Below are 16227 nucleotides of genomic sequence, written 5' to 3'. Positions count from 1 at the left end.
TGGAGCCGCCTCCACCCTCTTGGAGCCACCTCCAATAAAGTGTGGAGCCGCCTCTACTCTTCCCATCCTCCGTCTTCTCCGACGCTGGCTATTTTCTGACTTTCTGATCATCTATCCTCCATTCCTAAAGCTCCTAGGTGTCTAATACTAGGTCGAGTGTGTTCCCAAAATTAATTAAACTCTTAATTTATCAACCAACATCAATTAAAATACAATTTATGCAAGAAGAATTTAAACCGGAACAATTACCCATTCATGAACGTACTATTTTAAGTGATTAGCCATGGGAACCAGATTAAGTTTAATGTTTTCCCAAGGTGTTCCAGCACTGATTAAATCCTTTATTCATTAATTGACATCAATTAAAACATGAAGTAAATCAGGAGTTACATAAGAAAGAATCTAAAACAAACAATAACCAACTTGTAAACACGTCCAGTTTTAAGTATCTCAGACATGCAATCCAGTTTAATCTTAATCTTTATTTAGTCCTGGAGTTGTATTAGTCGTGTAAAGAACAAAAGCCAAAGGGAGAGAGTTAGGAATAGAATTTGCCTGCGAGATTTTGAATTAAAATCTCTACGCTGTCTTCCTAGATTTTTTGGCGATCCTTCACCGTTCTAATCCCTCTGTTTCTCCTTGGTTCCACACACGTAAAACACCCCTTTAATCCTTCCTTGGTTCAGCCTTAGTCCTAGCTAAACCCTAGTTTTCCTCTCTCTATTTCTCTCAAATCTTTCTCTGTTTTCTCTCTGCCTTCTATACGTGTATAGGGTTCTAAAACCCTTGGCAAATTAATACAGATATTTATAGGTTTAAGGAAACACTAATTCTAATTTATAACACGATACAAAAACCTAAACTAAATAACAACTAGTCGGCTAACCGTGAAACATATTAAACCCTAAACTGACTTACTCGGCCCATAAAACAAAAACCTAACTTGTAACTATGTGTGCTACCAATTAACAAAGCCACGTTAAATAATTAAAACATTTAAATTCAATTAAAACAATGCATAACTTAATGTAATTTAAATACACAATTAAACAGTTAAATCACCAATTAAATAAAAATAATTAAATAATTATTAAATATAATTAAACATTTAAGTCAAACCAAACAATAAAACAATTAAATAATTCAGCAAATACGTAATTAACCACACAAAATAAAATAAAGCAATAAATAAAATGCCGAGACTATCCTTTTAAAATTAGGGGTATTACATTCTTCCCTCCTAACAAAAGGAATTTCGTCCTCGGAATTCGCTCTTACCTTCTTCCAATATTTCAGGAAACTGCGAGTGAAAGACATCTTCCCGTTCCCAAGTAGACTCAGCCTCATTGTCATGACTCCACTGAACATGTACCAAAGGGATAACCTTATTACGAAGGATCTGATCCCGACAGTTGACAATACAACACGGTGGCTCCAAGTAAGTTGCATCCGGTTGCAACTCAATCTCCCTAACATTGATATACTGATACTGATCCTCATCTCGCAGAAATTATCGTAATATGGAAACATGGAACACATTATGCACACGATCCAAATTATCCAGAAGTGCCAACCGATAAGCGACAGCTCCAACTCAATCCATAATCATAAATGGACCGACAAATTATGGAGACAACTTCCTTTTCTTCCCAAAGCGCATTACTCCTTTCATAGGAGACACTTTGAGCAGAACTTGATCCCCAACTTGAAACTCTAAAGCACGTGTGTGACGATCGGCATAACTCTTCTGCCTACTCTGGGCAATGCGCATGCGATCCCTAATAAGAGCAATCTTCTCAGAAGTATCTTTGATGAACTCAGGACCCAAGAATCTGCTCGCACCAACCTCTATCCAACAAATAGGTGACTGACATAGTCGACCATACAGTGCCTCAAATGGGGCCATACCAATAGTCTTTTGGAAATGATTGTTATATGCAAACTCCACAAGTGGCAAATAAGCCTCCCAGTGGCCCTTGAAGTCAAAAACACACGACCGAAGCATATCTTCCATGATCTGATTCACCCTCTCAGTCTGTCTATCAGTCTGAGGATGATAAGCAGTGCTAAGATGCAACTCTGTACCCAAAGCCTGCTGAAAACTCTTCCAAAATCCTGACACAAAGCTCGAATCCCTGTCTGATATAATAGATAATGGAATTCCATGCAACTTTACAATCTCTAAAATGTAAAGTCTCACCAACTGCTCCGAAGTGAAATCAGTGCGAATAGGGAAGAAATGAGCTGATTTAGTCAATTGGTCCACAATGACCCAAATGGAATTGTGATTCTTAAAGGAATTAGCCAACCTCTCCATAAAATCCATAGAAATGCTCTCCAATTGGAACCAAAACTGCCGCTTTATATCCTAATACATCTTGTTCCCTCCTGGATGAACAGAAACTCAGAGTGGTGAGTCTCCGTCATCATATTCTTCCTCAAATCGTCAGCAGAAAGTACCACTAACCGTCCCTTATACCTCAAACCTCCATCAGCCTTAACATAGTAAAATGGGACCTCCCCAGAAGTTATCGCTGCAATTTTGTCAATACACTGCTGATCCATGAGTTGTGCCTGCAAAACCTTGTGAATGATAGAAGGTGTAACTACCATGCAAGCCATGAAAGCATCCGACAATTCATCCACCATCCTCAAAGCATTCCACTCAGTAGTGAATAGAGCAGAAAGACTAGTAACAGGTCGGCGACTGAGTGCATCCGCCACCACATTCGCTTTCCCTGTATGGTACAGTATAAAGAAGTGATAGTCTTTCACAAACTTCAACCATCTGCGCTATCTCATATTCAGCTCCCGCTGAGTTAACAAATACTGCAGGCTCTTGTGATCGCTAAATAATATGAAGGACTCACCCAATAGATAATGCCTCCAAATACGTAAGGCAAAGACCATAGCTGCCAACTCCAAATCATGTGTTGGGTAATTAAACTCATGAGGCTTAAGCTTTTGAGATCTATATGAAATCGGTCGCTCCTCCTATATTAAAACACATCCAAGACCCTGCAAAGAAGTATTAGTGTAGAGAAGATACTCTATCCCGCTCTGTGGGGTAACCAAAACTGGTGCAGAGGTCAACTTAGTCTTCAGCTTATCAAAAGCTTTCTGACAATGCTCATCCTACACGAACTGTACACCCTTCTTAGTCAAATGAGTGAGGGGTCCCGCTATCTTTGAGAACCCCTGGATGAACCTACGATAGTATCCTGCCAATTCGAGGAAACTCTGAATCTCGGTAGGTGAAGTAGGTTGTCCTCACTCAACCACTGCTGAAACCTTGTCTAGATCCACCGTTATTCCCTTTTCTGACACCACGTGACCCAAAAATTTTACCTCTCACTGCTAAAATTCACATTTCTCGAATTTGGTATATAACTGATACTTACGAAGCGTCTGCAAGACTATCTATAGATGTCTAGCATGATCATCCTCTGACCTTGAATAAATCAAAATGTCATCTATAAAGACAATGACAAACTAATCTAAATAAGCCCTGAAGACTCTATTCATTAAATCCATAAAGACCGCCGGTGCATTAGTCAACCCGAACGGCATTACACGAAACTTATAAGATCTATATCTAGTGAGAAACGTTATCCTCGGAACATCTTATTCCCTAACCTGAAGTTGATGATATCCAGAGCATAGATCAATCTTAGAGAAATATGTAGCTCCCTTTAATTGATCAAAAAGATCATCAATCCTGGGCAAATGATACTTGTTATGAATAGTAACTTTGTTCAACTCCCTGTAATCTATACACAGGCGAAGTGAACCATTCTTCTTCTTCATAAATAAGACCGATGCTCCCCAAGGTGAAGTACTCCTACGAATAAAACCCTAGCTGAGTAATTACAGAATCTGATCCCTCAGCTTTCGCATCTCCACTGGTGCCATCTTATATGGTGCCCTAGCAATAGGCGTAGTGCCTAGAGCTAGGTCAATCACAAATTCTACCTCACGACTAGGTGGCAACCTTGGAATCTGGTGTTGCCGTCGCACCAACGCTTAAAAGATATCTAAAAGGTAATGAATGTCCAATGTGGCTAAGTTTTAAATTTATAAATGCCACTACTACCTCTAACTAAAAATATAGCTAGGGTGAGTAAAGATCATCCCAAGGGATTAAGGGTGCACTAGTAGTGGAAACGAGGCTTAGGGTTAGTAGGTCGAGTGATCAAAGGTAGGTTATTTGGTTGATTAAATTACAATTAAGACTAAACAAGATCAATATCAAGCAAGTAATTAAAGGATGGAGAAAACAAGAGAGAGAGGTCTTGGAACTTAGAGATCACCACTAAGAATCACTTTTCTCTATACTCAATTCACAATTAATGAGGGGAAGTCATATGTTGCAACAAGAGTGAGTGTGTGTGGTTGTTTCAACAAGCATGGATGACCAATTAAGTGTATATTGTCTAGACAACACAATGAATAGCACAATATATGAAAGTAAGCCATTAATCCTTCTTTAAGCTCACAATCTAAACACATCACAAAATTAGAGAAATATACTACTTGCATTCATAAGTATAGAACATCAAACAACAAGCATGGATTGTCCTCCTATTTAACAACTAAAGTAACTACACTGCATCTAAACTAATGACATGAAAATTAAACTAATTAGACTAAGGGAGAGGCACAATCCATCAAGAAATGAGTATGAACCATCAAATAAACCATAAGAGCATTATATTAAGCACTATATCTTGACAATCCCTAGATCTATAGCATTCATACACATAGACATGCATCAATAACACAAGAAATAGAGATAACCACATGAACATCTATTTTAGCATACATAGACATATGGATAAAATGAAATGGTCACTTAGAAGAATTAAACCACACAAATCATTGAATAAACAAGATCTATGTATATAAAGATGTCAAAACATGTATTATAACACAAATCCCCTCAAAAATACATGAATCAAGATAAAGAAAGCATGCTTAGGGCTAACTCTAGCCCCAAGAAGATGTCTAGCCACTCATGAATGGTGTCCTCCAACCCTCGAGGGCTATCTCCATGGTAGAAATGCTCCTCTTCTTGAAGTAGATGGAAAACCTCTCAAGAATGTCTCTAGCGTCCTCTCCAAGAATATGTTATACAATATGTAAGTAATGTCAAGTATGCTCTCAAGAATGCCTCATAGTGCTTATATAGGTAGGTTAAAATGTCACACCCAATAGTCTGGGCTCGCACATCAATATTCCTCCAATGATTGCACCATGAGCTAACCTTTAATGAGCTGGATTTTATCTTTTTTCGGGCTTGAGGAAGTTCGATCGATCGAACTGTGGTGAGATCGATCGAACATGGCTGAGATCTATCAAACTTTGGCTAGATCGATCCTCCATTGGCGGCGCCTTTTTGGATAAGGACAGATCTGAGATATTTTGGGAAAAGAGACAAAAGTGGTAGGTGGGGTGGTACAACAGGATAAGATGAAATCTTTTCGGTCAATCTAAGAATTGTTGGATCGATCGAACTTTGTGGGATCTTTGGATAAGGACAAAAGAGCTTGGATCCATTTTGAAGTGTCTAGATCGATGAGCTTTCGATCGATCGAATTGTATTTGTGATCGATCGAACCTGTTGAATTCCATACATTACTTCAATCTGATTCTACTTTGCTCTTTTCTTCCATCCAGCTTGAGTTAGCTTCTTTTAAGCTCTTATTTGGCTGAATTAGCTTATTTTGGGGATAAGCACCTAAAAAGGGCAATAACACGAAATTAGTCTAAAACAGGAAAGTAAGATAGATAAAGGTCCTACAATACCTAAGCTTAAGGGGTTTAAATGCGCACTTTTCAGCATTTATCATACCCCCAAACTTAAATATTGCTAGTCCCTAGCAATGAACTACAAAGTAAAGGAATGAAATGAACAACTATACAACTATGAACTAGAAAGTAATAAATGGATAACACCACTTTCTTAGGGAACATGATTACATTTAGCGTATCCAACAAGCCTTCTAAACCCCTAGGTTACCCCTAGTGGATGAGTGAAGTCTCGTGAGAGTTTCCAGAAATGATATCCATAAACATTAAGCTCATTCTCACAAAAGAGACACCAATATTGCAAACAAGCATTGGGAGAAAATTACCTCAAGTATGTAATTTTTCAACCATTTCCAAGCAATCTCCTAAAATTTCAACATCAAGCAAGTAAGTATGGTCCTCTACACATCAAGAAGATGATCATGCAAATCAAAACAACACTAGAATCTTTTTTGAGTGGATTGACATCAAGTGTGTTGCTATCTAAGCCAACTAAAGAAATAATCACATCTTTACCCACAAATTAGCACATAAATCTAGTACTGATCATCAAGACAAAGAGTGGACCTTTTATTAAAGCTTTATTATACTAGGTGCGCTTATTCTTTTCACTCAAATTTTATTTTATTTATTTATTTATTTTTTGATATCCCTAAGGATAAAAGATGGAAGCATAGTGCAATGTGTTGATCTATTAAGCTTTATAGCGATCCATGAGGTCGAGCGTTAGGTCAATGACTCCCAAACCAGATGGCTTTAGGGCACTAGGTGTTTAAACACCCCTAAGGACTTACAAGGTCAAATCAACTAGGCTACAAATCAAAACAACCTCCATCTAATCATTTCCCACTTCTCACCTTTTGGGAGAAGTCCTCACTTTTTTATTGCTTTTGCAACCTTTTTTTATTTTTTATTTTTATTTATTTTTTGTAGCAAGTTCAATTATTAACCTAGAGTTTGGGCCCTCCACCTTTTAGCGTGAGAAATTTAGTGCTTGATGAGGCTAGAATCCCGGTTACTCAATGAAAAGGGTTTGTTATCCACCTTTATCAAGAATGAAAGCTTTCAATGCACTACTAGCTCAATTGGGATATAACCAATTCAATAATCAACAAAGCATGTACCCACAAATGAATCCTAGTGTGCACCTGTGCTAGTGTAGAATCTTAGAGTGAATCTCAAAATAATCATAAAATCAGGATGATGTGGACCACAAGTGCAAGCATGATATCAATCTTTCAAAAAATTTACTCCTAAATGGCATCCACAAGGCATACAAGGAGTATTGGACTCTCAAGTCAAGCAATTTTTAAATTTTAAGTAATATAGTCCTCAAAAGATCAAAATCATCGCTAACATGGATCAATCATAGAAAATTCCTCAAATACACAAATCATGCTCAAAATTTTGAATTGAAAGCAAATACTGCAATTAACACCATTACCCCCCAAACTTAAAAAGTACAGTGTCCTCAATGTGCAAAGAGAATAAAGGAAAGAGTATACCAGTGTAGTTAAGCAAAGAATGGCCGGGACACAAGTATCCAAAGTGGGTGGTATAACCCCCCCAAACTTGGGATTAACTGAGGTCCTAAAAAGATGGCACTGGATAAAAGTTCGTTAGACAACAAAGGGGATAATAATAGTGCAAAGGGTAAATGGGATAAGAAATGAAGTAAGGAGAAAGGAAAAAGGTGGTCCTGAAAAATTCGGGCAGCACTCTCTCACTGAAGTCACTGGGATGCACCTGATAGATGGAGTCAATTATAAACAGATATATCAATATAAAATCCAGACATCCAAAAATATCATGCATAATATAGAAAATGGAAACAGTACATATAGTACATCACAGGAATAAGGCCGACAGACTGGCCTCAAAAATATAATATAACAGTATTAAAATAGCAGCCTAATATCACATATATGGATAAAAATGAAAGAGAAGTAGAGAGATCAGGCAGAGGATGTAGGGCAGGTGGGGCGTTATCCCCGGATATCTCTGGATATGCCCTGTAGCGCAGCTAGAATGTTTGAGCGGAGAGATGCCATATCTGTGCCAAGGGAGACGACGTCTGCTCTGAGAGAAACAACATCTACCCAGAGAGAGACAACCTCACCCTCCAATGTTTGGAAATGCTCTCCTAGGCCAGGTGTCTGAGCTGGAGCCTCAGGTATGACTGGATTATGAAACTGCGGTATGTCCTGAGTCTGCTCCTGAGAATGAACTAGCAACCCTGCCGGAGAGTGATGCAGAAGCTCCTCTGCTGGTGGCTCTCGCTCTAAATCAATATCCATATGCTCAGCAGCAACCACTGGTGGGTCTGCTGGATCGGCTGCTGCAGCTGCAGCTGCTGCCTGCTCTATCTCCTCTATCTCAAGCTCCTCAGCTGCTAAAATTTCCTCCTCACGCAAACTCATGATAAGAGCATTGTAACTCTTATCCCAATCTTGCTTGCCAAAGTGGCAAGCTCCTGTCTTTGGACGCTCATCCGTACAGATAGGATAGCGCTGGTCTCAGAGTACCTGGGTGATCAGATGGCCAAATGGTAAAAAAGTGGCTTGCCTGGGCTTGGCCTTGCTAATGTAAGTGGAATATAACTTCATCATGACACTCCAGTAGAGTGTCGGCATAGAAACCCAGTGGCCGGTGTAGAATCCATATAAAATAATTAGAAAATTAGACCGCCTCTAGATCTTATGGCCCGCCATAAATATGTTTCAATATAGGACTGAATCATAGAACCAGAGCTCATCAGGCAGATAAGTCCAAGTGGCGAAAAGCTCACCATTTGCATAGTGGCCTGTGAGTGCCACAGCTATGTTTGTGTAAGAAGGCATCCTCTCCAAAATAGGATAATGAACATCGGGAGGGCAGACATGAGGACATCAGGATGATCTCGTTAGAATATCAACTGTGATCCGGATGGGGTAACCATCGATAGTGGTCTACAGCTCTGATAAGTTACCCGGGGCTGGACGGAGATGCTGGTAGAATAACTGAACAAGCCGTGGATAAACTGGATAAGTGACTGGGGCAAATATAGCTGAAAGTCCCTCTAGTCAAGATCATCGTAAGCTGGCTAGGTTAGTATATACCGGGAGAAGAAAGAAATGTCAAACACCGACTCATGCGCCACCTGGAGGCGTGAGTATCTCCTGTCAGGTCTCTTGGGGACCAAGTTTGGCTGTACTGGTGGTGGTGAAGGAGATGGTACATGCTCAGCCTCAGCTGAAGAAGATAATGCGGCAGCGGAAGACTATAGTCTAGAGTCAGTGGATGGGGACTGAGCTATATATACCTCTGACTGGTCCTGTATCAGCTCAGGCTCAGGCTCAGGCTCAGGCTCAGGCTCAGGAATGGGGTCCTGGACGTGAGATGGACCTGCCTGGTCGTCTAATCTCTGCCTGACTTTGCAATGATAATGTCCACGAGTAATAGTCTTGACCCTAGCCATGGCCTGTAAAATAAAAGGAAAACTTGCAGAACAAGTCAGTAGCTGAATAAGGCATAGCATATAGAAACATGTATGTCAAATAAGATAGACAAAACAAAATAAATGACATGAATCTATACAAGTCATAAGAAATAAATGACATTAAGTGACTCATGCTTAGACAGTATAAGTATGGAATGCATCCAATGTGGAAAATATAGGCATTAGGCATGTATGAGATAGCATGAAACACAAGAGATGGTGTGTGAAGTGTGTGATGCAAATCTGTGAAGTTCGATCGATTACAAAAATGTGAGATCGATATAAGTTCGATCGATCTTGAATAAGTGAGATTGATCTTTTATAGATCGATCTGAGAACAAGTTCGATTGATTGAACTGTGAGGTGAAATTTGAAAAGTCATAGATCTGTGACGTGGATGGCACGGGGGCCTCATAAGCAAGCTCGTAGGCCCTTCTACACAACAAATCAACAAACATGGTCAGTTGATTAGGCCCGTGACCTCCAAAATCAAAAATCAAAACCAAAAATATAAAACCGATATATACACATATATATACAGAGCTTCAAAGCTTCATCAATGGCTATAATCATCATCATCATCATAAATCTAACATGGAAAGCAGTGATGGCATCAAAATAAAGTTTCGAAGTCAAAAAGGGATCTCGGATCTTACCCCAAACCGAGAGAGAAGATGAGGTGCGAATGAAATCCAAGATTCGGGATGAGATGAAGTCACCGGAGGGTTCACTGGAGATGGAAGAGAAGGTTTGTAGTGGCGATGGGCTCTAGAGTTTGAAGATCGATTTCTTTGAAATCGATCGAATGACCCTAGGTTCGATTTTTAAAAACATTTCCTTTTTAGTTCGATCGAACAAAATCCTCAGACCGATCGAACTGGAATCGATCTCTCCTCTTAAAGGAAAAAATTATTTTTAAAAATTTTGGATTTTTCTGAATTAAAAATAATTAAAAATTTAAACTATTTTTGAATTTTGGAAAATTAAAATTTAAAAATCAAAAATTTAAAAACTAGAAATTAAAAATCAAAAATGTTTTTTTTTTTTTTTTTTTTTTGTTTGGAAAATGAATAAAATAAAATAAAAATAAATGGAAAATTAAAAATGGAAAATTGAAAATATTTAAGTTTTTTTTAAAAAAAACAAAACAAAACAAAATAAAAGAAACAGAAATAGTTTTTGTATTTTTGACAATTTCTCTTTTTTTTTTTTTTTTTTTTTTTTTTTTTTAATAAACAAAAGTCAAAGTTAAAGTCCAAATAGTAAATCAAAGAACATAGATCGATTTCTCTAAGATCGATCTCAGAAGTACTCCGATCAATGTTCGAACGATGGGACCGAGAGGTCTTTGGATGCAGGTTAAAATTTTTTCTAAGTGTTGAGATTGTAGATCAATCCAAGATGAATCTGGATCGATCGAATAATTTACGATCGATCAGACATAGAGCTAAAATATGCAGGTTTTCTTCGAACGATTGGACAGAGAGATGATTGGATGCAGGTATGGATGCAGGTATGGAGTTCGATCAATCGAACCTCTTTTGAGATCGATCGAACAGGAACAAAATGTCCATTTTCAACATGAAAGTGCATGCAATCCTAAGCACAATTCCTAGCAATGTATATGAACCTAAAGCAAATATCTAGACTTCACAAGAAATGAAATTTAAAATAGAAATGAGGGAGGAATAGGGTTATGACACCTTACGAAATGTACTAGTCTTTAACGTCTCTAGCAAGACGTTGGGCTCTTTTAGCTCGGATCAAACATCTTGCAGTGCATCCCCTCCTTAATGGGGTGATAAGTACTTTGAACTCCACCTAACAAATGGTTCCCTAGAGAACTTGTTGGATTAGGCTTAAAGGAACTTGTTGGTCCTTTTTCAATGTGATATTTGGGCTTCCATGCCCTTTCAGAACAAGATTTTGAAACAACCTTTTTCGAATTCAGGGTTGAAGATAACCCTCTTGAAATTTTGGTTTCAAGCAAAGACTTTATTCCTTCACATTTATTAGCATGACATTTCTCTACAACATTCACTTCTTCATGCTTGTCAAATGAATTCGGGGTTGGATTGAAGATATTCAACTTCACCTTCATGTGGCCAAATGAGATCTTCATTATCCCCATCCTACAATTAATGTTGGCATTCGCGGTTGCCAAGAAAGGACGGCCAAGGATAACAGAAATTTAGCTTTTAGGATTTGGGACCAGTTCTGTGTCAATGACAACGAAATCAACGGGGAAGAAAAATTTATCAATCTTAATCAATACGTCCTCAATGATACCCCTAGGCTTTTTGATGGATCAGTCGGTAAGTTGCAAAACCACCGACGTCGGTTTCAAGTCTCCTAAGCCTAATTTGACATATGCCGAATATAGAAGAAGATTAACACTTGCTCCTAAGTCTAAGAGAGCCCGATTAATGACATGGTCACCAATGACATAAGATGTAGTAGGTGAATCGGGGTCTTTGAACTTTAGAAGAGTGTTATGTTGCAAAATAGAGCTCACTTGCTCGGTCAGGACCACTTTCCTAGGTGCTTAGCTTTTGTTCTTCCTCTTTTGGGTGCAAAAGTCTTTTAAAAACTTGGCATAAGCCGAAATTTACTTGATTGCATCCAAAAGTGGAAGGTTAACCTTCACTTGCCTAAACACATCATTGATTTCATTTGTCTTTGTCTTTTGTTTGTTAAGATAAATGGATCCTTTCAAGGCATCCAGAAATAGAGCTCTTGGCTCAAATTTTTTTTCAAAATCCTTCTTTGAAACATCATCAACACAAGAATTTTTTAAATCATGCTTTGATTCATTTTCCAATTCAGTTTTGAACTCATTTTTCAAATCACTTTTTGACATTTTTTCATTTGAAGGATCATGCATATGCAATGAAAGAGGAATAAAATGTGAAACGGGATGGGTGTCAACTTTGGGTTACATCGGTTCACTCTCTTCATTGGACACACCTACCTGGTTGTCAATGATTCTCCCACTTCTCAAGGTTGTCACCCTATTGACATGCTCTATTATAGGACTTTCCGATTAGGAATGAGTCTCCACAACACATTGTTGCTTTGGTGGGGCATTCAAATGCATTTTCCCTTTCTCTCTAGCATTTAAAGTACTAGCTATTTGCCCTACTTGGGTTTCTAGCTTAGCAATGAATTGAGAATGAGAATGAAGCAATTGAGTGTTCGCCTCTAGAGTGCCTAGAGCGGTCAAAACTTTCTCTTCAAAAGCGGGACTCCTAGAATTTCCTTGAGAATATGATGGTTGATTAGGAAAAATGAGAATTGGAAAATTGATTACCATGCGATTGCAATGATGATCTAAAACCTTGGGAACCTTGGCTTTGCATCAGAGGTGGAACATACTTCCCTTGAAAACCACATTGGGGAGGGTTTGAGCCTTCCCCTTAGCTTTTCCAAGAAAAGTTCGGATGGTTCCTCCAACTAGGATTGTAATGATTGCCATAGGGATTATTCCCTTGGTTAGCAAAAATAGCATTGGCTTGCTCATGGTTTTCATTTTACACATGTCCGTGGGGACAATTAGAAGTAGAATGCAAGACACTTGAACAAGTCATACATGATTCATTAGATGCATGATGATGAACATGATTAGGGGTGGAAGGCATTTGATTCACCGAGTTTTGGTTAATCAAGAATTAATCTAACCTTTGAGATAAGGATTTTATCTCGGCGGCTATATTATTGGAGTTGTCAACTTGATACAAGCCAACATTCTTCCTTCCTCCTAGATTTCTACCATTTTTAGAAGATAAGGACCTATGCATGGAATTTTTACTCATACTTTCATATAATTGCCACACATCATTTTCATGCTTGTCAAGATAAGAACCACCCATTGATGAATTAACCATACCCTTATGATTATCCGGTAAACTTTCAAAGAAATATTGAACTAGTTGCCACTTAAGTATGTCATGATGTGGGCATTTTCTTAGCAAATCATTAAACCTTTCCCATGCCTCATGAAACATTTCCCCATCCCCTTGAGAAAATTCTCTAATGGAAGTTCTCATGGCATTGGTCTTAGAAACCGGATAATACTTTTTCAAGAACTCTTGTTGCATTTCTGCCCAAGAAATTATCGAAAAAGGCCTAAGATTGTTGAACCAATATTTTGCCTTGTCTTTAAGGGTAAAAGGAAAAATTTTAAGCCTTAACACTTCTTCCAGCATGTCCGTGTATTTCACGGTGGAACACACTTTAAGAAACTCATCCAAATATTTATAAGGTTCTTCACTAGGAAGTCCATGGTAGTTTGGAAGCATTTGAATAGTTTGTGGTTTAATTTCATAGTGATGTGCTCTAAATGGAGGCAATTGAATGCAAATGGGTGCATTGTATTCATTAAGCACATAATGGTCTCTTAATGTAATGGGAGGATTCACAATTGGTGGTGCTAGATGAAAACCTTGATTAGCTTGAACTATGGGGGGTTGTGGAGCAAATATTAGCCTAGGCATTCCTAATGGAACTTGGCCTTATTGTTGTTGGTGAATGAATGGTCTAGGCATGCCTAATGGTACTTGAACATTTTCATGATACACATTAGGGTGGAGGCACATTAGGGTGGAGGTTACCTTGTTGGTCTATGTGACCAAGGTCCTCCACATGGTCGTCATTCAAATCCTCCATTGGTGAAATGGAGGATTTAAATGACGATGGTGAAATGGAGTGATGAGAACTACCCCTTCCCCTAGGATTACGAGCAACCGATTCAAGATGCAAATTAGGAGGGACAAGAGTAGGATTCAATGACCTACGACCATGCATACACTAGAAAAACAAATAACAAGCAAGTAACAATCACTTCGCTCCCGCAACAAATAAATCAACAAATCTCCACATTCATTGATCCCATACTCCCATGCTTAAACAACATGCAAAGAAAAGTAAATTGCCTCCACGCGGGCTAACGATTTATCTAAGAAATGGAAAACGAGCCTCCACGCGGGCCGACGATTTAATTAGAGCTTGAGTTAGAAAGATCTCACAAAGGGTCCTTAAGCAACTTCAATTGATTTTCAACTTCCAAACTTTGCTATGCTTTGCATTTTTTTAGAGTTTAGTCCTTTTTGTGCTTAGCTTAGCTCCTTGCTTTGAAGTCTCCTTTGCTTAACCTCCTTGCTCAATTTCACCTAATCAAATAAGAACAAACACAATAAGTAACCAAAAATAAAAATAAAGTAAAGACACGATCGTACTAATCCCTAAATGAAAACACGGCGTTGCCAATTTAATCCTCGGCAACGACGCCGAAAACTTGGTGTTGCCGTCGCACCAACGCTTAAAAGATGTTCAAAAAGTAGTGAATGTGTAATGTGGCTAAGTTTTAAATTTATAAATGCCACTACTACCTCTAACTAAAAATATAGCTAGGGTGAGTAGGGATCGTCCCAAGGGATTAAGGGTGCACTAGTAGTGGAAATGAGGCTTAGGGTTAGTAGGTCAAGTGATCAAAGGTAGGTTGTTTGGTTGATTAAATTACAATTAAGACTAAACAAGATCAATATCAAACAAGTAATTAAAGGATAGAGAAAACAAGAGAGAGAGGTCTTGGAACTTAGAGATCACCACTAAGCATTACTTTTCTCTATACTCAATTCACAATTAATGAGGGGAAGGCATATGTTGCAATAAGAGTGAGTGTGTGTAGTTGTTTCAATAAGAATGGATGACCAATTAAGTATATATTGTCTAGACAACACAATGAATAACACAATATATCAAAGTAAGCCATTAATCCTTTTTTAAGCTCACAATCCAAACACATCACAAAATTAGAGAAATGTACTACTTGCATTCATAAGTATGGAACATCAAAAAACAAGCATGTATTGTCCGCCTATTTAACAACTAAAATAACTACACTACATCTAAACTAATGACATGAAAATTAAACTAATTAGATTAAGGGAGAGGCACAATCCATCAAGAAATGAGTATGAACCATCAAATAAACCACAAGAGCATTCATACACATAGACATGCATCAACAACACAAGAAATAGAGATAAACACATGAACATCTATTCTACCATACATAGACATATGGATAGAATGAAATGGTCACTTAGAAGAATTAAGCCACACAAATCATTGAATAAACAAGATTTATGTATATAAAGATGTCAAAACATGTATTACAACACAAATCCCGTCAAAAATACATGAATCAAGATAAAGAAAGCATGTTTAGGGCTAACTCTAGCCCCAAGAAGATGTCTAGCCACTCATGAATGGTGTCCTCCAACCCTCAAGGGCTATCTCCATGGTAGAAATGCTCCTCTTCTTGAAATAGATGGAAAACCTCTCAAGAATGTCTCTAGCCTCCTCTTCAAGAATATGTTATACAATATGTAAGTTATGTCATGTATGCTCTTAAGAATGGCTTATATTCTTTATATAGGTAGGTTAAAATGTCACACCCAATAGTTTGGGCTCGCACATCAATATTCCTCCAATGATTGCACCATGAGCCAACCTTTAATGAGCTGGATTTTATTTTTTTTCGGGCTTGAGGAAGTTTGATCAATCGAACTATGGTGAGATCAATCAAACATGGCTAAGATCTATCAAACTTTGGCTGGATCGATCCTCCCATGGCGGTGCCTTTTTTATTAAGGATGGATTTGAGATATTTTGGGGAAAGAGACAAAAGTGGTAGGTGGCGTGGTACAATAGGATAAGATGGAATCTTTTCGATTGATCTGAGAATTGTTAGATCGATCGAATTTTGTAGGATCTTTAGATAAGGACAAAAGAGCTTGGATTCATCTTGAAATGTCTAGATCGATTAACTTTCGATCAATCAAAGTGTACTTGTGATCGATCGAACCTGCTGAATTCCATACTTTGCTTCAATCTGATTCTACTTTGCTCTTTTTTTCCATCCAGCTTGAGTTAGCTTC

At 38.2% G+C, this 16227-nt stretch overlaps 1 pseudogene; it reads left to right on the top strand.

The window, feature by feature from the left end:
- The first annotated feature begins 13228 nt into the window (after nt 1-13228).
- Nucleotides 13229-13326, top strand: LOC132280390 (small nucleolar RNA R71; annotated as a pseudogene).
- The last annotated feature ends 2901 nt before the right edge of the window (nt 13327-16227 follow it).

The sequence above is a fragment of the Cornus florida genome, unplaced genomic scaffold, assembly GCF_030987335.1.
Source record: "Cornus florida cultivar Cherokee Brave unplaced genomic scaffold, ASM3098733v1 CherokeeBrave_3.0.0_Hap2_Chr10, whole genome shotgun sequence".
NCBI classification, from domain to species: Eukaryota; Viridiplantae; Streptophyta; class Magnoliopsida; order Cornales; family Cornaceae; genus Cornus; species Cornus florida.
This window is presented reverse-complemented; position numbering and strand designations above follow the sequence as displayed.